The following is a 5,451-nucleotide window of genomic DNA, read 5'->3' as shown; positions in this document are numbered from 1 at the left end:
CAAATTACGTAATTATCCTGTTTTATTTGTCTTGATGGGTATTTTTATGCTTATTTTATATTGTATGACTAATCTACTGTTTTTGATTGTTTTAATAAGTGAATTTTGTATGATAAGTGTCTCTTTTATATGCATTTTAATTTGACGCACTTGATTAATGGAATGAGTAATGAATGAACGTCTTAATGGAAATTTTATTTTATTTTAGTCCATGATAAATTTTGATAAATTTCTTGATCATTGTTTAATGTGTATTATAAGTATTATAAGTTTACCTCATTTAATTGCAATATTACTGTATTATTGTATAGATACTATGTATTCTAACTTGACTTGTTCCATATCCTATAGTGTCTCACCTGTACTGGATCTACGGAAGGTAAATAAATTCAATTCAATTCATCTTAAACCTGTATGAACGTTGTTTGTGTTTATATGAGTGTTACGTGAAGTGAAGGAGAGCTGTTGCTTATAGGAGGCAAGGTTCCACTGATCTAAAAGCTAAAGATATTTGTGAAATTAAATTGAATCTGATTTACATTTGAGAAGAAAATTGATTGCATGACAAACTATGGCGATTTGCATTGGAAAAAGTCTCAGCTATATTTGTTAGGAATACGTAATTTTTCTTTCCGCCTTATCATATAGCTCTTGCACTAATACTTTTTAAAGTTTTTATGTATAATGTAATTCAACGAATTAAATAATATAATATGATACGTACTCTCTGATGTATTCCAAAAAGCGTGACGGTCTGTTAACTTGTTAAACATGGCTGCTTTATTTACTATTCCGTGTATGTAAGTAATCTGTGATGCGTGATTTCATCTGTCCCGCTCTTGAAGTTAAGTTCTTGAACGTGGATATTCATCCGCTAAATAAACGGTTTAGTATGCGTAATAATTTAATTCACACTTCTCTTTACATTATCTTATGGTCTCAGAAAATAAAACTATACGACTTAACATGGATGGAAAATATTAGACATTGTATATATTGATATATGAAGCGACATAATTAAAATGATTAGGTTCTTTCTTCCTTGGCGTAGAAACATGGCGACTGGGATGTAGACGTGCTGACCGGTGCTGACCAAGGTAGACGGCATTTGAAAAGAAGCTGTCAGTTGTGAACTGTTGTGAAATTTGAATTGGTTGGTTAGATTTGAAGTATAAGGTGAGATGGATGCTTTAAGGGTCGCCTTCAACCTTCTTCCACTTGAAGATCAAATAGATGATCTTTCGGCCTGGATAAATGTCTTGATAGACAAGAGGAAAAATTTAAGGGTTCAGGCCATTTTAACCTGTACACTGGAAGAAGCGAAAGTCCTTCTGAGAATGAAAGTGCGAGAGCGACTACTATGGCAGCTCTCTTACTTTTGAAGTAGTTTCTTTTTCATTTCAGTCTTCCGGTTTGAAATGGCATGTTTGCCAATTGGCGACGTTTGGTCCAAGGTGGCAAGCCATGATAAGAGTGACCTGAGGGAGAAGGCTGCATTGTAATCTTTGAATCTACAGTTGTTACAGTGTAGATAATTCGGCATGATAGCCTTTGCATCTAAGAAATATCGTTTTTCTTTCAGGCAAGGGTAACAATATGACTTTTTTAGACAGTATTTCAACAGACCAAGTTTTAGATGTTGGACATTGTTATCTCAAGTCAGTTCCTGGTACCCAGTCACACATCTGTGCATTGATCAGTTTCCTTGGTTGGTTTTCTGATGTCAGTTCTTTATATTCTAACATGCAACACTATGTTGTATAAAATTTATTGAAAGTTACTTACTTTACAAGTTTAAAGATCCATCACTACATGTTTTCAACCCATATGGTCAGGCATTAATATTATTGGTCAAGGAAACTGCTGTCTTCTCTGGTTGCCTTTGTTGTTAATGTATAATTCCTCTCTGTGTGCATGTGTGTATATAACGTGTACATTTTCTATCCGCAATCGTGCGTAAAATTTTAATTTAGTATTCAGTGCCATGCATATTCTGAAAGGATCTGTGTGAAGTTAATTACTGTTTGTTTTAATTAATTTTCTCCTTTTTAATAGAATGAAGCTGGTATTTGCAATACTTGCCTTGAACAAGATTTGTTGGTTGTGGGGCAGGTGGAATGTGGACAGAATAGTTTCTATTTTCAGTTCATGCAGATATTGTTGGCTTCCTGGTGGATACATGCATTCAGCCCCTTGAACCTGAACAGTGTGTTGGTATGGAAGTTTCCTTGCAGCCTTGATTGGATTGTATAATTGCCGCTGTTAACAGAAAGTGGAATAGTGGAAGGGGTTAACAGCAGAGTTTGCCGTTAGTAGCGTCACTTTTTTGGCAACAAGTTTTCTTATGTAAGTTTGTAAGGTTATGTTTTTCATGTACATTCCATAGGAAGTCTTTAGTATGTTCCCAGACAGTGGGATGGAATGCCAGTACATGAGACTAAAGGTACAAATTTTTCAAGTGTTGCTTATAATGGCTCTTTGGGAATTAACCAGATAGTAAAACGTCTGTGTATAGTACAGTTCATCAATAATGCCATAAATTGTTCCCCTTTCTTCCACTCACACTTTTAACACAATATGTTTCAGCCCTAGTGGGGTGAACTCAACCTTGTGATGATAATTGAGGAGCTATTTCAAGGAAATAGAAAACCGAAAGTAATGACCGTGGGGATCCGTTGCGCTGACCACGCGACACCCTCTGTCCGCAAAAGCTGCACTAAACTTCGCCGACAAACGGTGGTCGCTCGGTATAGTTCGCTTGACTAAAATCACAGTTTTTTTTTTATTATGTTTCAGCCTTAGGAGGCCATCTTCAGGTGTCCTAATATATTAAAACTGCTACACTGCATTGATATGCGCTAAACTCGCATGCTATAGTACAGATAATATAATAAAACCCATTAAATTTTCTATTACAATTTTCATTACTTTTGTGAAATTCTGTTCCACATCATAAGGTGTGTTGTCCACTTGTTTTGAACTATATGTTTATCTCCACACAGTCACACACTTGAACTCCATATTTTGAAGATTCTTCTAAGATAATTGTTTTTATATTTTGTTTTGTTACATTCTGAAAGTGATTGTTTGTGTGGAAGGAAAGTTTTGTTTTATACTATCAGAGCTCAGCGGTGGTGGCGTATGCAACAGTTCGTGGTGACGATTGCCCTTTTTTATCCTTCTCAAGAATCTATGGCATTTGCTGATAAGGGATGATGTGCGTTGTCTGATCAGACTCTGGATGCTGTAAGTTGTTTGTCTACTGAAAGCCATCTGTTTCTACACGAGGTTTATTTGAGAAACTTCTCTTAATGTCTTGGAGTTGTGAGAATTATCAGCACTTGTAAGTCATTATGTATGACACTGAACTTTGTTTCTGTAGTTTGGGAATGTTGTGACGTACAGGTATCTCCCCAGCTCTGTGAATTTCCTGCCGTTAAGTTTTATTATGATTGTTTTAGGGAAGATAGTATAGAATCAGTCTTTTTGAGCAAATTGTTGTATTTGGAAGAGGCAAAAGTTGGGGGAAGTGGTTTTGATGATTAAGGCAGTGAAATGAGGTCTCGGCGAGATATCTGTACTTGGATGATAATACTCGATGCTTTGGCTGCATATTGCCTATTTGCAGTTCTGCCATTCTGCAAGAGAGATGAAACTTGTGCATGATAGAGAATGCCATTCTATAACCGCGAGACATTGAGGGAGAGACAGCTCTTTTTTTTTCTTTCTTTCTTTTCTTCTTTTTTTGAGGCAATTTGTGGCAAGTTGTTGGAAAGTCTTCGTATTGGGGTAATTTTTTTTATGGTATGCTGTATGTAGGCAATTACAGTTATTTAAAATTTGGAGATTATTTCACTTTAATATTAACATTGTCACATGGTGATTATCTTATTACAGAAACTGAGAAATTCATGTTATGATCGTACGCTATATCACTAGATGTTGTTTCATACCACAGTGTAGTAGTTTGGCATTTTTTTTTTTTTGCAGATGTGTTGGTACGTGGTGACTGCAAGAAATCACAGAAAACACAGTGGAGCACCTTTTGTAATGTATTAAGTAGGTGTATTTGAGTAAGAAAGTTGGAATACAGGAATACTTGGTAGTGTTCATCAGTGTGACATGTTGACCCCTACCTCCCCAGCGGTGCGTGGCGGTGGCGTAACGCTCGCGTTCTTACGGTAATAGGCGAGTTCCCGCCCCGCCACTCCCCTCCGCGGTGACGTCACCGAGGGATATCGCGGTCGCTAGGCAACGCGAATCAACAGCGGCGACGTTACGATAGTAACAGCGGTGACCTCCGCTAGCGTTACATAGCAACAGAGCGCCAGGCAAAAGGGTGCCTATTACGTGGCCGTTTTCCCGTATTGTCCGATCGAGGCTACATAGGGAGAAGCGAAGGCTATTCACAGCCAGTTCTAGTGTGGCTACCGCAGAGTTGTACTGAGTTGTACTGAGACAGTCAGCGAGTCCTGGAGCTACCGCCGAGTTAGCCAGCAACTAGTCAGTTGTATTGTGGCATTTTTCAGTGTACTAATTGTGATACTGCAGGTAGCAGTAATCGTCAGATTGTAATTTGGGTGATTGTGAGAGCGGATGTGAAATAAAATTTGCTACATCAAATACATCGTGAAGTTATTTGTCGCGATATACGCCCGATACGCGACAATTGGTGTCAGAAGTGGGATCAGTAACGCAAAACACGTTACATTGGTGTCAGAAGTGGGATCAGTAACGCAAGAATTGCAATCATTTCCTATACTCTCTGCTTTAGAACTGGTTTTGAATAGTAGAATATGGATTTAAACTTGACCAGCCAGATTTCTTTCTGACATTGTGATTTTTAGTCATTTGTATGTATGAATAATGCATGAGACATTAGCTGCTCTAGTTGTAAGACCTTAATGGTGTTCTAAAGTTTGTTCCTCTGGGTTTTTGGCCATCTGCCTTTTTTAGGCTGTTTCCAGTATAATAAACAGCTGATTTAGTGGAAATCTGGATTCATAGTTGGGAAGGGAGAGGGGCTGAAGATATTGGTTTCTTCTTCCCTGAGAGCTGACTGAAGCTACAGGGTGCCATCAGTTCAGATTTGTTTAATAATGTGGAAGACCGTTGTATGTTAAGAAATAATTTTTTCCAACCTTGTGTTAAAGCTTCCAAAGTGTGGTGTGTTGATACTGCACTGAACATTATCAGTAAGTTGTGCTCTGTGAATGGCATCAGAACTAATGTAATTCCTTCTGGTTGCTGGAAGAAGTTGCTTTAGCTTAACTACTGCTGTGAAGGGAAGTAGTGAGCACTGTCAGGTAGCAGGAGACTGGAGTTTTGAATACAGCTCAAAACTTCAAGAAAAGTTTTGTGTTTTGTTGTACTTGTAGGGAACTAGTGATGTTTATGTATGTATTTCAGTTGACTGAATATGATTTCTGTTATCAGGTTTACACCTGTTGG

The 5,451-nt window shown here is 37.7% G+C and overlaps 1 long non-coding RNA gene across 1 annotated transcript; it reads left to right on the top strand.

The window, feature by feature from the left end:
• The first annotated feature begins 734 nt into the window (after window positions 1–734).
• On the top strand, window positions 735–4,188 carry LOC111864241. The gene is made up of 3 exons (XR_002842760.2): window positions 735–2,346; window positions 3,123–3,246; window positions 3,991–4,188. It is a non-coding gene; the product is annotated as an uncharacterized LOC111864241 (long non-coding RNA).
• The last annotated feature ends 1,263 nt before the right edge of the window (window positions 4,189–5,451 follow it).

The sequence above is a fragment of the Cryptotermes secundus genome, unplaced genomic scaffold (assembly GCF_002891405.2).
Source record: "Cryptotermes secundus unplaced genomic scaffold, Csec_1.0 scaffold8602, whole genome shotgun sequence".
In the NCBI taxonomy this organism is placed as follows: Eukaryota; Metazoa; Arthropoda; class Insecta; order Blattodea; family Kalotermitidae; genus Cryptotermes; species Cryptotermes secundus.
The sequence above is the reverse complement of the archived record's forward strand: the minus strand, read 5'-3'. Positions and strand labels throughout refer to the sequence as shown.